The sequence below is a fragment of the Monodelphis domestica genome, chromosome 7 (genome assembly GCF_027887165.1).
Source record: "Monodelphis domestica isolate mMonDom1 chromosome 7, mMonDom1.pri, whole genome shotgun sequence".
Lineage (NCBI taxonomy): Eukaryota > Metazoa > Chordata > Mammalia > Didelphimorphia > Didelphidae > Monodelphis > Monodelphis domestica.
This window is the reverse complement of record NC_077233.1, coordinates 157953522-157971218: the sequence shown is the minus strand read 5'-3', so window position 1 is coordinate 157971218 and position 17697 is coordinate 157953522. Positions and strand designations below refer to the sequence as shown.

The following is a 17697-nucleotide window of genomic DNA, read 5'->3' as shown; positions in this document are numbered from 1 at the left end:
GACTGAAATGTTACTTGCAATTCCAATCTGCAGGAAGCTATGTTCTATGAGAAGAGATGTATACGTAGAAGTATTTATGAAATCAATAGAATAAGTAAAAATAAATATGATATAGTTTAACTACAAGGTAATTGAAGAGGAAGGGCACTAAAAGTTGAGAGGGATCAACAAAGGCCTCATCTAGAAGATGGTGCTTGAGCTGTATTTTGAAGAAAGCGAGTTAATGAGTAGAAACAAGGAAGGAAGGAAGGCATGCATTCTAGGCATGAGAGGGACAGCCTCTACTGGAATATAGCTGTCTGAGGCTCTGAGAGAGTAAATAATTTGCCCATGGTGACAGAGGTAGGATATTATCCTAGGTCTTTCCCACTTTAAAGCTGGCTCTTTCTCTCATATGTTGTCTTTCTAGACCTAAGCTATAAGAGTAATTTTTTTAACATGTTCTAGGAACTTGTTTTTGTTGTTGTTTGATTTAATTTTAGTGATTGCATTTCAATACAAATGGTTTCCTTTGTAAACATGTATTTTATTTTGTGCATTTAAAAACATCATTCTCAGAAATAGCCATTAACTTCACCAGACTGATATAGGGTCGACGACACAAAAATTTTAAGAAGCCCTGCCCTAAACAACATGTTAATTTTTAAAATATCAAATGAATTCTTCCTGATGTCCTTAATCATATTACCTGAAAAGTTTTATTTAGTTTTAAAACAACACCAGTGCTACTTCCAGACTCTCCAAAGACACCAAAGTGTTTCAGTTTTCAAGAGTTGGTGGGGATCTGGTAATTAGCATAGATTCTCAACAAATGGCATACACAGACTGTTGGCTCTGCATGGGTGCTATAAGATTGGTGTTTACCCTATTATTTTCCAATTTAAATATGTCATAAAGTTTATCAGTGAGCAAATGGAGACTCAAGAAAGCAAATATGGCTGGTAAGTGGTGGCCTTGATATAGACATTGCCCTGTTCCTTGAATCAGAGACTGTTATACATCAAAAAAATAATTACTTTCATTGTGAGGCTAGCAATGGGAACACAACCATATTCCCCATTTATACTTGGTGATGGTTGGGTATTTTTAGCAAATGAGTTGTCAGCAGAAAGGCTTCATTAGACCCATCAGGATATCTGCCCATGAATAACTAATCCCAAACTGTACTGACAGTTTCCTTGAGCCAAGATGATGGAGCACCTCTGACAAAAGCCATATTGCGCTCTCCATGTGAGGAGTGGGAAGAACAAAAGAGACAGTTTGCTCTTAATTTGGTCAGGTTAATATTGACACAGTTAGCTCCAAAGAATCAGAAGTGTGTGTAATGTACATTTACAGCCATCACTCTGGTAATTGACTGCTGGATGCCATAAATCAGGAAGTGTTACCAGAGAAGGAAGAAGGATTTGGCGTTTTCTTGGAAGATTATTTAAAGGGTTTATTTTTAAAATGAAATAAAGATACAGAAACTCAACCCAGTTTGGGCTGATAATTTAGATAGTAATTCAAGTAATGGATTTCTGAAATAAACCCATAACACATTTTAGGGGAATTAAAAATCACTGAAGTTTTTTAGACATAATTTTTTTCTTGCTTTTGATATTTTTTCCCCATTCCAACATGAAAAGATACTAAAATAAACTTGTGGAATTTTATTTATTTTTTTCCCTTCATTCTTATTTCTGCACTGCACCTTTCTCATCTCTAACTGCTTGGTAAAATTAGTTGTGAATACATGGAAGAAAAAAAATTTAGGAGTGACTGAAGGGGTAAAAAGAATCTAGTCCTTTCCTCATAAAAGATATATATATATATATATATATACACATATATATGTTTCCCATTTATAAATAAAGGTAGATTTTAGAATGTTTACAATGCCTTTGGACAACTTGACTTTTTTGAAAAGTTCTCTGAAAAATGTTCTAGAGTCTGGCTCCATAACAGATCTAGAGTCTATATTGGCAACTTGTTGAATAGTTGTTAACGTGTTCCTATTCTAGGTACCTGCCTCAATTTAAAATTCTGGTAAAGATTAGAGGAGGAATGTATAATCTGAGGTCCATGAACATTTTTTTGTGTCTGATAATTGCATTTCAATAAAAAGATTTTCTTTTGTTATATGTTAAAAACATCCTGGATGTAGTTCATAGGTTTCACCAGATAACAAAAAGGCCCAGGATACCCCCCAAAAGTGAAGAACCTTTAATCGAGAGGGAACTTTTTCTTAAGTTTCTTACTAAAATGTTTCCTTTTTTTTAAAACACTTTTTGAGATTAGACAGAAGCATTTTACTTTAATTATAACTCACTCCAGAGAAGGGAATGCATTTTGTCTTTTCATCATTACACTTCAATATGGCAGTGCTCTACTATATTGCTCTTCATTGATTGGCTTTCTTTTGATTCTAAAACCACTCAGATTTGTTTGTGAGTCTGAAAACATGAAACAGTTAAATCTTTTGACTTATTTGTTGGAGATGTACAAATATTCTATGTGAGATTTTAACCTACTGTGTGTTTAAGTTGGTTAACAGCAGTGCCTGTGACCATCCTGGTCTCACTAGTTACAGTGTCTATTTTGCTTTGGCTCACAAACATTCAAATAATACAAGCATCTATTGCAAATATCTAGTTGAAATTCTTCGTTATTATCAGACAAGGGTATGTATGAACCTTAATTTATGTCTTAGAAACCAGAAGACTGATACAAATCAGGATTTGATTTATTTTTTGTTGGTTCTTCGGTCAACAAACAATAACTCTAAAGGCCAAAGCTAGTGACTGCTTGGATCCACAAGCTAAGAATAGCTTTATATTTTTTTAATTTAATAAATATTTACTTAAATTGGGTAATTGACAATAATTTGATAACTCAATCTTGACTTAAGAAAGTAATGAAGAGGAGGGGTAGCTAGATGTCTCAGTGGATTGAAAGCCAGGCCTAGAGATGGAAGGTCCTGGGTTCAAATCTGTCCTGAGACACTTCCAAGATGGGTGACTCTGGGCAAACCACTTAACCCCAGTTGTCTAGCCTTTACCACTCTTCTGCCTTAGAACCAATTCAGCATCAAATATAAGAAAGAAGGTAAAGGTTTTAAATATATATTATATAAAACTATACATATATGAATATATATACATAGAGGAATATGCTATAAATGTTGGGGGCAATATTATCACTGCACAAACTAGATAAAACCAAGTTAGCCCTTTGAATTGTATGAATTAATTAAGAGTACGGTGAATGCAACCAGATCTATTTATACCATATAATCAATAGTGTAAAAATAAACAATTTTTAAAGACTTTAGGACTCTAATCAAATAAATGATCAACCATGAAAACAGAGGAATATAAAAGAATAATGCTACTCATCATAGGTCAAAAAAAGAATGGACAATTATGCAGACTTTTTAAAAAGCATATTTTTATAAGGTCTGATTGGGAATTTGTTCTTTTTGGGGGATGGTGAAATCTATTTTTTTTAAGTTTAATTAATTAATTAAGAATATTTTCCCATAGTTGCATGAATCATGTTTTTTCTCTCCCATCCTCCCACTCTACTCCTGTAGCCAATGAGCAATTCCACTGGGTTTTACATGTGCTATTGATCAAGACTTATTTCCATATTATTAGTATTTGCACTAGGGTGATGATTTAGAGTCCAGATTCCCAATCATATCCCTATCGACCCTTGTGATCAAGCAGTTGTTTTTCCTCTGTATTTCTACTCCCACAGTTCTTCCTCTGGATATTAATAGCATTCTTTCTCATAAGTTCCTCAGAATTGTCCTGGGTCATTACATTGTGGTTAGTAGGGAAGTCCATTACATTCAATTGTACCACAGTGGGTCTCTGGGTATAATATTCTCCTGATTCTGCTCCTTTCACTCTGCATCAATTCCTGGAGGTCATTCCAGTTCAAGTGGAATCCCTTCAGTTCATTATTCCTTTGAGCACAATAATATCCCATCACCAACATAGACCACAATTTGTCCAGCCATTCCCCAATCGAAGGGCATCCCCTCATTTTCCAATTTTTTGCTACCACAAAGAGCACAAGTATAGGGAATTTGTTCTTCTTAACTGCTTATATGATACATAAGTCCTTCTTTCCTTCCTTCCTTCCTTCTTTCCTTCCTTCCTTCCTTCCTTCTTTCCTTCCTTCCTTCTCTTAGTCTGTATGTCTCTATCTCTTTCCTTCCCTTCCTGTCTCCCTCTCTTTCGCCACCATAGTCATTAGATTTTATTCATTCACACTGCAACTTGCCCATATCATTCACTGCTCCACTTTCTTCTGGCATCTCTCCACTAAACTGGACCATTCTCAAAGGACTTTCCTTCTAGAGATTGCCTGGAGAAGCGGCATCAAGACTCTGGAACAGTCTGCTATTATCTACCCTGACTCATATCTAAGCAGAAGAAATAAACAGGACAGCAAAGACAGACCTTTCCTAGTTCAGATGCCTCTCATGACAGCCTCACCCATGGATGACTGAACTCAACATAGTTCAAGCTGACTTACAGGCAGGAAATGCCTAAGGAGGCCAAGACAGTATGCCAGACTCAAATTTACAAGTGGTAATAGTTGGGGAAGTTCCCCTTTTTCCCACCTGATCTCCTAAAAAATTAAAGGACCACTTTCTAGACACTTTTCCATTCTCAAGGTTAGCTATAGTGACCTGCAAAAGACTACTTTGTCATACACTGAAGATTCCACATTTTCCCTCATTTCTCCCATCCAACCTGAAAAACTCTACACCATACCATACCCTTAGCATGCATACCGACCACCCCCATGAGCATAAGATTTTGAGTTTAATTTAAGATTCACTAAGGAAAATGTTCGTTCTTCAGAAAGCAGATGTAGTGGTGTGGAGTCATTGACTGAGCACCAGAGCAGTAGCACTAGTTATAATTGAATAAGCACCCATAGTCATAGGACCTAGATCCCAGTCCTGGCTCTGCCATTTATTTATTTGTGTTGTCACCTTCAGATAAATCATTTAACTTTGCTGGGCTTTGATTTCCTCATATGTAAAATGAAGTCCAAGGAGATCACTCATTCCTATCCCTTGCCAAAATTCTCTAATGCTCCATTTAAGTATAATTCAAAGATCCACATACAATCTGCCTCCATTCCAATCTAGGGAAGATTTTCATTCCCCATATCCAGCTATAGAAGCTGATCAAAGGGATGATAATATGAGAGTACTTGGTTAAAGCTTTATTATCAGCCCTCTAACCCTAACCCAGTAAGATGTATTTAATAGCAATGATCTCAAGAACGCAGGTGAGATCATGACCTTGGCTGAGCCCCCCTGCTCCCCTCTCCATACCCTTTCCCCCCACATGAAGTGTCCAGACATGTATCATATGTGTATACATATATGAACGTATACATGTGTGCTATATATAGGGTTACATATGGTTTACGTATTTTAGTGCTTTGTTACTTTATAAAATAATTTTTCTAAAGGCTTCCAAATAACCACATCCACCTAGATTGCATTATATTCTATCTTTTTTCATACTAATTTCAAAGTATAATAGGTAATATTATCATTAAAGTTGAGGTGCTGAAGTATAGTGGGCAACTGTTTTAATAAATCCACTGAAGTTTTTTTGCTACTAAAATGCCTTGGCTATCACACAAAAGAAAGTGAGATATAGAGCATAAGTGATGTGTGGTAATATCTTTGCTTACCAATTAAAGAGTGAAAGACTAACAAAATAAACAAAATCTCTTAATTTATGCATTTTGTGTTCTCATAAATCATTTTCCTGTCAAAATTATCAGACTTTATTATTGCTGAATATTTTAAACATCATAATGAAATTTTGGTAGCATAAATCATAAAGCTTTCAGTTGGAACATTTGTGTACATACCTCAGCATTTTTTCTTATATCTTGATAAAAAAATGTCCTCAGACTAGAAATAACTTCATGCACAGTATAAATGTCAAACTCTGCTCTTAAATTTCAGGAACTCAGCAATCCACAGTGAAGACTGTGCTTGCAAGCTAGTTGTGGGTTGTTAAACTGGGGTACCAAATTATTTAAAAAATGGAAATATCAGATTTTAGTTTACTTCTGACCACAAATTCTTGATAATGATTTTTCTTTCTGCAGTCTCTCACTTAGATTAGGAGCACACTAGTTGTAAAAGATCCATTGATACAAAGCTTATATAGCTTTCTATTACCAACAGGAAAAAAAGAAAGAACATTTGAAAATATGAAGAAGATTTGGCCATGACATTGTAAAACTATCTCTCCAATCATAGACTCACACAACAGTGGAATAATAAGGGATCTTAGAGGTCATCTAATTCATCCACTACCCTAAATCATGAATCCCATTACACCATCCCTAATGACTGGTCATTTTGTGTCTATTTATGCTCTTTTGGTGAGGAAACCATGACCCTTCAAAACTGCTCACTTCATCCCCTAACTGCCCCGATTTTCATTAAAATTTTCCTATGGTAAAGTCAAAATCTGGCCCTCTCCAATATGGACCCAGAATTCCCAGTTCCCCGCTTTGGAGTCAAGCCAAGTAATTACATTAAAAAATCAATTTTCGTTCCTTCCATTCAAATAATCTGAGGCCCGGGGAAGAGAATTAAAGCCGAGGATCACCCAGCAAGTTTTTGGAAGAACTGAAATTAGAAGTAGCATCTTATATCAATCGAACTGACAAGCATTTCTTAAGTTTCCACTGTGTACCTGGCATTGTGCTAAACACTGGCATGCAAAGAGAGAAGTAGAAATAGTCCCTTCTTTCAAGAAGCTTCTTCTCTAGTAGGGAAACGATATTCACATATTTGATGGTTGATATAAATTGATACAATCAGACTTTGGTGGGAAGGCACTAACAGCTGGGGTAGAGGTACCCCAACTTTCTCAAGTTCTAGCACCCTTAGTAGCTCAGTAATTTTTTCATCCTAGATATAAGACCTAAGTTAAAAGAAATACCTAATACTCCATTTATTTAGCTATATCCAAACAATTTAATAAGTATTTGTATCCCAACACCTTAGTAGTCATTTGCAAAAATGCATGTTAATCGGAAGATTTTTAAAAATTTCATCATTAAATAGCCATAATTACTTATTAAAGGGTCATGTACACCCATATGGCACTCTACAGCTTCTCAAACCTTGGAATCTGATTGGATGCTTCCATGCTCATTTCCTGTTGTACACTGATTTTGGCGAGGTACTTATTTATCCCCTGGCAACTTCTGAAAACCCACCTTTTAAAAAATTATTTGACTTTCTCCCCAGCACATGTAAAAACAATTTTAATATTCTTTTTTAAAAATTTTGGGTTTTGAATTGTATCCTTCCCTCCTTCCCCTTCCTCTTCCCTGAGATGGTAAACAATTTGATATATATTTTACATGTACAATCATGTAAAACATTTTTCCATATATTACTCCTCTCATGGAAGAAAACTCAAATCAAAGAAAAATGAATAAAGAAAGGAAAATATAGCATGTATCAGCCTGGATTCCCACTCTATCAGTTTTTTCTTTAAAAAAAAAATTTTTATTGATTAATCAATTTAGAATATTTTTCCATGGTTGCATGATTCATGTTCTTTCTCTCACTTCCTCCCTTCCCCTTCCTGGAGCTGATGAGCAGTTCCATTGGGTTTTACATACATCATTGTTCAAAACCTATTTTCATATCATTAATATTTGCAATAGAGTGATCATTCAAAGTCAACATCCCCAATCATTTACCCATCGAACCATGTGACCAATCATATGTTTTTCTTCTGTGTTTCTACTCCCACAGTTCTTTCTCTGGAGACAGATGGCATTTTTCATCATGAGTTGTTTGTGTTTATATTTTGGATCATTGTTTTGCTGAGAGTAGTTGCCATTCACAGTTGTTCATTGTATGGAATTACTGTTACTGTGTACAGTATTTTTCTGGTTCTGCTCACTTCATTCTGCATCAATTGATGTGGGTCTTTTCCAGGTTTTTCTGAAGTCCTCCTGCTCATCATTTTTATAGCACAATAGAATTCCATCACAATCACCTACCACAAGTTGTTCAGCCATTCCCCAATTCATGGGCATATCCTCACTTTTCCAATTCTTTCCCGCTACAAAAAAGAAATGCTATAAATATTTTTGTACAAGTGTGTCTTCTTCGTTTTGTTTTTTTAATCTCTTTGGGATACAGACCTTCTAGCTTGGTCTTTGGACTTAGAAAAACTCAGCTTTGCAAAAAGAAAGTTTGAGCAGTTACTGGCATAGCTGAATCAGGGAAACAAAAACATTACATCAAACATTTGAGAATGTTATTGAAAGAAATGTGGCATGGTGTAATGTGGAAAATGCCAATGTTCTCAAACTAGTAGTTTGCTTGGAGTCTATCCAGCATGTGGTTCAGTACCTGGCACCTAGTAGTTGATTAATAAATATAAATTAATAGATTAACAGAGAATTGAGAGCTGAAGGGGATGAGGAAAGGCCTCATTTAGAAGATGACAATTGAGCTGAACCTTAAAAGAAGCTAAGGATTTTGAGAGCAAGAGATAAGGAAAGAGTTGCCATCCTAGGCATAGTGAGTGAGGAGCAGTAGTACGTCAGTGCAAATGAATGCAGGCAAACCTTGGAATGTCATGTAGGAAGAAAAACACTAAAAGGGTTAGATTGGCTGGACCCCAGTGTTTGTGGATAGGTCAGTAATATGTGATAAAGTGGAAAAACAGAATGAAGTCAGAGATAGGGGAGACTTAAATTAAGGAAGACCAATCGGGAGGCTTTTGTAATAGACTAGGCAAGAAGTGAGGAGAGTGACCTATTATGGTGACTGTGTGAATGAATAGGAAGAGATGGCTGGATTTGAGGGTTGTATTGGAAGAAATGACAAATGACTTTCAATTGCAGAATTCTTTTTTTGTTGTTATATTCCCTTGTTTCTGTTTCATTTGAATAAAGTCTTAAGTGAGGCTTGTTTCTGATTGTTAATATTAAGTAAGACCTAATAGAGAGAGACATATGCTTGCCAAAAGTGTTTGTCACTTCAATGGACAATATCTAGAGCAAAGTCCAAATAGAGGAGGATGTGAGGTCGTCCAGATGCTGCTATTTGCATTTGACATTGCATCAAACCCTAGGACATTGCATAACCTCCTAAATAAGATCAATAATTACTTAAAAGAATTTGCCCTAAAAATCATAGAGTATTGGACCTGGAGTGGGGAATATTCTTCTTCCTGAGTTCAAATCTGGCCTCAGACACTTACTAGCTGTGTGACCCTGGGCAAGTCACTTAGTCCTGTTTGCCTTAGTCTCTTTATCTGTAAAATGTGCTGGAGAAAGAAATGGCAAATCACTTCAGTATCTTCACCATGAAAACTTCAGTGGGGGGTGCAAAGAATTGGACATGACTGAAACAACTGAACAGCATCTACATAAGAAAAAACACATGGATGAAGAATGCTTGTAACCCAATGTAATATTTATAGGGAAAGCTGGGATGGATATGAAGAACAAGGAATATGGAAGGGTTGTCATAGGGGATGAAAGAGTTGAAGGGAGACAGGGAATATTTAGTTTTATAACAATTTAGCTTCTGACATTTACTAGTTATTTGACCCTGGACAAGTTACTTATCCTCTGTTTATCTCCTTCTTCTTAAGTATAAAATGGGGAAAATGATAGCATCCACCTCTCTGGGTTGTTGTAAAGACCAAATGAGAAAATTTTTGTAGAAAGTGCTTAGCAAACTTCCTGGCACATAGTATATGCTATTCCCTTCCCCTGTTTATGAATAATCCATAGTCTTTCAATATATATATATCTTCTAGAGAAACTCACCATTGACCTAGTATCCTTTTTATGTTTCACAGAAGAAATTGAGATGAAATGGCAGAAACCTTGGGGGATTTCTAAAGGACATTTGTGGGTTTTTTTGTTTGTTTTATGGATAACCATCTTTCACATATGCCCTAATCTGAGACATCATTGTGGTAACAGAGTTTACCCTGGCTTCTTGAAAGCTTTGATGGCAGAATGTAAGGTCTACCAGACTGTATATGTTTTCTGGGGACAATCCTACTGAGCCACTGAAAAAGTCATCTACAGCAGATTGACCATTAAGTAATAAATTATTTGGCAGTAACATCCAAGAAACAAGGAAAAATACAAAATGGCCTTTGACTTTGGATCATCTCCTTGGGGTTCTCCTTCTTTAACCTTTGTCAGAGTGACAGAAGAGAAAGCAGAGAATCTAGGGATCATCATTTTCAGATGATATTTTATCATTCATGTAACTTCATTTCAGTTGTTTTTCAGTCATTTCTTACTCTTTGCTGTCTTACTTGGCAAATATGGGGGAATGGTTTGCCATTTCTTTCTTCAGTTCATTTTACAAATGACGAAATTGAGGCCAATAGAATTAAGTGATTTTTCAAGGGTCACTCAACTAGTAAAGTGTCTACAGCCATATATGAATTTAGGAAGATGAGTCTTCCTGACTCCAGGCTAGGCATTCTTTACACTGTGCGATCTATCTGCCCATTAATGTAATTATTGGTTCTCTAAATGTTGTTGTTGAGCAATCAGTAAACTGGGATACTACTGAAGGAACTTATAGGGGGCAAGAGATAAGAGATTTCATTGGTTCAAGAAACTCCCCATAATATCATATATTGATATTCTTATTATAAAGGAAATACTTTTAATATAAAGACATAAGAAAGTCACAGCTAAGTGGAGGGAATGGATCATAAGCCTTCTTTTTGGAGAGGTAAATAAAAGAGTTAGGAGGATGGATTTCATTATGCACTCAAAAGCAACAAGAAAGATTATTTCAATGGGTGTTTAATCATTTCACCTTCAGGAGCTCATTGTGAGCATAAACAAAAAAGATAACCAAGAAGATAATTGCAGAGATGTGCCTAGCACAAGTTTACATTTTATTGTATATTCCTAGCCAGTAACTTTACTAAGAAAATGGGAACCAGGAAAAACAACCAAAATATATTAAAAATATTATCAGAGTTATAAAATGAAAGCAGTCAAAGGCTTGTATATTACTCTATATTACGAATTCTATTTACTTACTTATTTTTGTTTTTATCCTTTATTTTTGTCACCTTCATTTCCAAATACATCCCTTCCTGTCCCCTTATTTTGTAAGCAATAATTAATTATTTTAAAGAAGAAAGTTAGAAGACACTGAGCATAGTGATAATCAAACATCATATTTTTAAAGACGATTAAATTAACTATAGCTTAATAGAACAGAAAAGACTGATTATTAATATGAGAACAAATTATAGACCAATTATCAGCTAGTTAGAACAAAAGTCAAAATCAAATCCAATTTAGAAGAATGGATAAAGATGAGAAGGTAGCAATAGCTCCCACCTGACATTCAAACAAGCTACTTCCCTCAAAAATTGGAATTAGGATAAAAGCTTTTTTTGTGTGAAAATTTATAGTGGAAAATTTTGGAAGTTTATGAGCAGCATGGCTTCATAAAACAGCAAAGAAGAGTGGAAGAAAAAAATCACTTTGCCAAAAGTTTGAGAACCAATTAAACTAGATCATCCAAAGACCATTTAGTCTGGAAATAATAAATGAACAAAAATGGAACAGATCTGCCAATATTTTCATAGAGAAATATTTTTACCAACAAGGTCTTTAATATTAGGCAAAAAATTAAAATACTAGATCATGTCTATAGTAAAAGTCTACCAAAGGTTACAAAGACTTTCATATACTAACTCGTTTATCTTCACATACATCTGTTTGAAGTGGGAATGAGTTGGTATTTCTCCCCACCCTTTTATGGAATTGGGAAGATGAGTAATAAAATATTCAAAATTTGATTAAGGACACATAAAGAATAAGTAAGAGTTTGAGCTTTTTTTTTTCCATAATGCACTTGTTTTCTCCTTAGGTGGCAGTGAGAGCGATTAACCCTTTGACTCTCCTCCTTTCTTCTTGGAATGTGTTTATGTATTATCTTAGCAACTTCACTTGGTAAAGGCCCATGTTGTTGACCTCAGTTTGGCATCAGGCATGCCAGGCACTTTGATTTATACCCATATCAATGCTCTTCTCCACTGCTGTAAGACCCATCTTTAGGAGCCCTTAGGAAATACAAGATAATATGGGGAAACTCCGTAACCTAGCAGAGAACTTATAATGTAGTGCTAAATGTTTGCTTCTTGAATAAATAAAATTAGCAGAGCCAAGATTTGATCCCAGGGTCTCTGGCTCTAAATTCTGTGCCATTCTTCATTTTTTTTTACATTTTACAGTTGAGGAATTAAGGCATGAAAAAGTTCCACAGCTTTCTTGGATACACAATGCTAAGGGGTGAAATCAGTACTTTAATTCTAATTTTCTGACTGCAAATCTAAGACCTTTTCCAACATATCATGTATCTTCTCTTTGTTGACTGGAAAGTCACAAAATTCTTTTCCCCAGTAATACTCTTCATTCAATAAGGGAACCCCAAAGAAAGGAGTAAACATCTTAAACCAAAATTAACAAATACTTGGTTCTTGCTTGAGTTGTAAAGCTCACTAAGTGTTGGAAGCTAAGAGCATTGCTCCTTCTTCCTAACCATGGACTATTTCTGCCAACAGATGACTAAGTTCAATGTTTAGGAAAAGCCATTTGCTCTGTTCCATGAAGCATTTGAGAGAAGGGATCTGTACTTGAATGCAGAAGGAGAGGGGGAGATGGAAAGGGAAAGCACCCACCCACACACGGACCACTGCCACACCAACCTCTCCACTTTCTAAACATTTGACAAATGAAGTATTTTTTTACCATTCTAACTTAAGGGGGAAAACACATTTTTGGACACATTTGAGCAGATTAATAAATAGTATTTGTATACATGTAACGAAAACAGTAATTTATCAGGTAGAAGGCAGATGGGGAGACTAAAATGCCAACCTGAACGTACAATTGTGTTGCAGTGATGATGAACTGCTGTTTATTCAGGGACAGCCTAGCTTGGCATAAACAGAAGCACCATCCTAGCACATGACTCTGCTTTGCTAGAAGACAATAATAAATTATCTGCTATGCAAACAGAGCCAGCATAAAAGAAGAGCAAACATGAGGGGCTGGCCATGTTCCTCAAGTCTCTCGCTTGTTCTCAGGTTTGCCTGAAGTGCAAATATAAATCTCAACATTTTCTTAGGGCCAGAAAGATACCACATGATCTGGACAATTCTCTGTGGGGAGAGGGAGCACATTAGTGTTCTGGCCATTTTAATTTGTTATTATTTTCAGATTCAGGTAATGGGGTTCTTGCTCAATACTGTGTGATTTATAGAAAGATGGAGATTGCAAGGATTCTATTGAATACTGTGGTGGCTAATATACAGGGTAAACACCAGAGCAATGGTGGCAAACTCAAGTAGAAACAGATCTCTGCAAGTCCCATTTTGCCTTGGAAACACAAATTACTATTATCTATGTTGTATTGTAGTTTTATTAATTTTGTTAGACCTTCTCCATCACATTTTAATCTGGTTTGTGCTGTGGACTGAGAGTTTGACACCTCCACTCTAGAGAACAAGTTCAGCAAACATCACAGAGAAAAACTGAGGGAATTTAAAATACTGATTCATTAGCAGATATATTACTACATAAACATCATACATGGCTACCATTAACATATTCCAGAGTAGACACCAACTGGTGCTCTGGCACTTTTATAGATTAACTAAATGAGAAAAATTGGGCTTCTAGTAATGGTGATTTCCCTCACTATTGGCTTTGTGCTTGATAGCAACTGCTTCCTTTTCTAGCTTTATAGCAGGGTTTTCTATATAGTTGTCATTTTCGGTCATTTTCAATCATGTCTGACTCTTTGTAATCTCATTTGGGGTTTTCTTGGCAGAGATACTGGAATGGTTTGCTATTTCCTTCTCCAGCTTATTTTACAAATTAGGAAACTGAGGCAAATGGGGTTAAGTGACTTGCTCAGGGTCACACAGGCAGTAAGTCTCTGAGACCATATTTGAAATCATGAAAATGAGTCTTCTTGATTTCAAGTCCAGTACTCTAGTTACTGTACCACTTAGTTGCCCTCTGCACCCAGTTGGTGATTAATAAATGTTTTTTGAACAAATGAGTATTTAATTTCCTAGTCTGCTACTCCATTATAAAGGTTGTCATTGCAACAGATTTGTGATCTCATCAATGTGAGTACTCCAACTCTTTGTGGACAGCTTTGGTACTTGTCTTCACACAAATCCTCCACTGGAAAAGGGGGAGGTGCAACCCAATATTATGCTGGGAGGCTTTCTAGATCATTTGATATTTTATGGATGCCAGTGAAACATAGAGACTAGTTATAGATTATCCCTTTCTTTCTTTATGTGATAAGCCCATCCTTTTTATGTCTTACATTTCTCTGATAATATTATAACACTTCTTTTGCAGGACTCCTCTTCTGTAATTTGTTGTAACCTATCCAGAGCAGGGTTGTGTATAATATAGAAAACCCATTCATGAGTACAAATGAGAGAGAGGGGGGAAGAGAGGGAGAGAGAGGTAGGGAGAGAGAGGGAGAGAGAGGTGGGGAGAGAGAGGGAGAGAGAGGGAGAGAGAGAGAGAGGAAGGAAGGGAGAGAGAGAGAGGGAGAAGAGAGATGGAGAGAGAGAGAAAGAGAAAAAAGAGGAAGAGAGAAATGGAGAAGAGAGATGGAGAGAGAGAAGGAGGGAGGAAAGAGAGAGAGGGGAAGACAGAGAGGGAGAGAGAGACATAAATAGATGGGTGGATGGATAGATAGAGATAGAGATAGGTAGAGATAGAGACAAGAGGCAGAGCTAGAAATACAGAAATATAGCTACTGCTATATTTATAGATATTTATTTATTTTATATATATATATATTTATAGATATTTAACTATCAATATAGACATGTAGGTTCAGACAAAGATAAGAGATATATAGATGGAGAGATACATTTAGAAAATATTCAGCTATATTTATAGATAGATAAAGATATACATATAGCTAGAAAGATACTGAACTAGATGGATTCAGATACAGATATGTTTAAATATAGATATAGATCTTGGAAAGACACTGAAAAGGGGTGATGAACCAAGTCTAGGATTGAATACAAAGAGAGTAGGCTAAATTGCTTTGGGAAATTACACAGTTTTATCAATGACCCCATGTCCCTCTCTGAAGCAAAGGCCCATCTTTTTAAATACATTATTTTTCTGGTATCATTGTATGACCATAAGCTATGGAATACCATGTCACTAAAGATATGAAATTGAAGATTATCCAGAGGGCAATAGAAAGGTTCAGGTGACCAGACTGTAATACATAAATGTTCTTAATCCAAGACAATCTCTCTGAAGATTTTATCCACTATTTTAAACAAAGTGCATCATAATTCATTTAGCATCATTGTGTAAGCAACAAGAAACAAAGTGTAACGTCTACTTCATGTAGTTCTAGACTCACACAAGCTACTGGGTTTAATATGGAGTAATGCTTTCCTTGGCTTGATTCACCTTCCAAACTCATCTGGAGATTTCTAAAATCATCTGAATTTAATTTTCCCCATATCAGTAGAACAGAATAAGAGCATACATTTAAAAAAATAAACATTTAATCAAGACTCAAAAGAGCAAAAGACCACAGGAAAAAAAAAGACCAGAAGAAGGATTTCACCCATATTTCTCATTGGTTATAATATAATCTTCCCAAATACCCCAGAACACTGAAGACAGGAGAAAATTGCCCTCAAGACTCATATTCAAGTGTATGGAAAGATATGAAATATTATTTGATATGACCAGACCAAGAGTTGGCTTGTTCTATACACTCAGAGCCTAGACATTCCCTTAGCCTTATCACCTCTCCAAAATTCAGATGTGTTCCCTACTTATTTCTTGGGGTCTCTGGATATGTCAGGACACAGGTCCCTGTGTAGGTACCATTTCTCTATATTACATCAGTAAGAGTCTGTTTCCTGACATTTAGGTGTTCCAGGCACTTATTGATTCCTATTACAAAAAACACTTTACTTTGGGGGAAGAGAAAAGTTTGTCATTGCCTATGAAAACCTTCAAATCAGTCATAACCTTCTAAAACTAGTTATGACTGATTCAGTCGAAATATTGCTGCCCTAATTATGTTTTTACTTACTCTGTTGCAATAGATAAGATATTGTTTCCTCCTGAAATATCAGATTCTATTTGGCAGAACCACACCTCCTTTTAGAATTCTCTTTAACATGTGGCTTAGCATAGTTATTATTTAATAACAATAATTGTAAAAACCATTAGCTTCCTTTACACTCACAGATTCAGGACTCTCTCTGTCTCTCTCTGTCTCTGTCTCTGTCTCTGTCTCTCTCTGCCAGGCACTGAGCAAAGGTCTGGAGAAATAAGAAAGACAAAAATCCCCTTTTTCCTTTTATCAAATAAGTTGCATTCTGATAGGGGCTATAGAACAGTAGTTTTATAAATATAACATACATATTACATATATAAGCTTTATAGTTTAAATTTAAATATAAGCTTATAACTATTTAAACTTTAATACCTTACCACTGCACCAAGATTTTTTGGGACATATTGCACAGTGTACCTGGACTGTAATCTCAGAGGGAAGATTCTAGCAATGGAGATGAACCAGGAAGGACTTCCTAGAGAAGCTGATATTTTGGCTAAGACTTGAAGGAAGCCAGAAATTAGAGAGGTGAAAGTAGAGCTTTGTGGGCATTGGGGACAGCCAGCAAAAAGGCTCAGAATCAAGAATACTTTGAGAGGTATAGCAAGTAGAACCATGTCACTGGAGCCTAGATTACATGGAAAGGAGTTAAAGTATAATCCAAAGGCAAAGGCAAAAAGAGACAAGGTGAAGGGCTTAAAACATAGGATTTTGTATTTGAAAATGGAAGTGATAGGGAGCCATTGGCATACATTGAGTAGAGGGTGTGATATACATAGAGCTTCACTTTGGGAAAATCACTTTGGCAGCTGAATGGAAGATGTTTTGGAGTTGGGAAGGACTTGAAGGCTTTGGCAATATAATCTAGATGTCAGCTAATGAGAACTTGCATTAGAGTGGTAAGTGTATAAGTGGAAAGATGGGAAAATATAAGAGAGAGAAAATATAAGATAAAAATGATCAGATGAGCAATAGATTGGATACATGGGATGAACACAAGTGAGAAGTTCAGAATGTCAATGAGGTTGTAAGCTTAGGTGCCTGAGGGGATGGTGGTGCTCTTGATAGTAATATGAAGTTGGGAAGAGGGGAGAGTGTGTATGGGAGGGGGAGATTTTGGACATGCTGAGTTTAAGATGTCTACAGGACATTCAACCAAAAAGGACCAAAAAGGCTTCTGGTAATGTGGGAATAGAGCTCAGGAGAAAGGTACATGCTGGATATATAAATTTGTAAATTATATGCATAGCAATAATAATCTGCACAGAGATGATCTCCTGAGGACTTTTCTACTCTCAAAGTCTTGTGGGTCCCCTTATAAGAGAGCCCTATTCCAGAGGAACTGCCTGGATCCAAACCCAAATGAGCCAACTCCATTGCACAAATAGATGCTAGCATAGTTAATTGCACTAATAAATATTTGTTGAACCAAATTGACAATAACAAGTTAGTATTCTAACATTCTAAGAAGATTATTGTGACTCAGAAATGGAAGTTATTGT

At 35.9% G+C, this 17697-nt stretch overlaps 1 protein-coding gene across 14 annotated transcripts in view; it reads left to right on the top strand.

The window, feature by feature from the left end:
• Positions 1-17697, top strand: part of PRUNE2 (prune homolog 2 with BCH domain) — a 329922-nt gene that overhangs the window by 206580 nt on the left and 105645 nt on the right. The window lies entirely within an intron of this gene.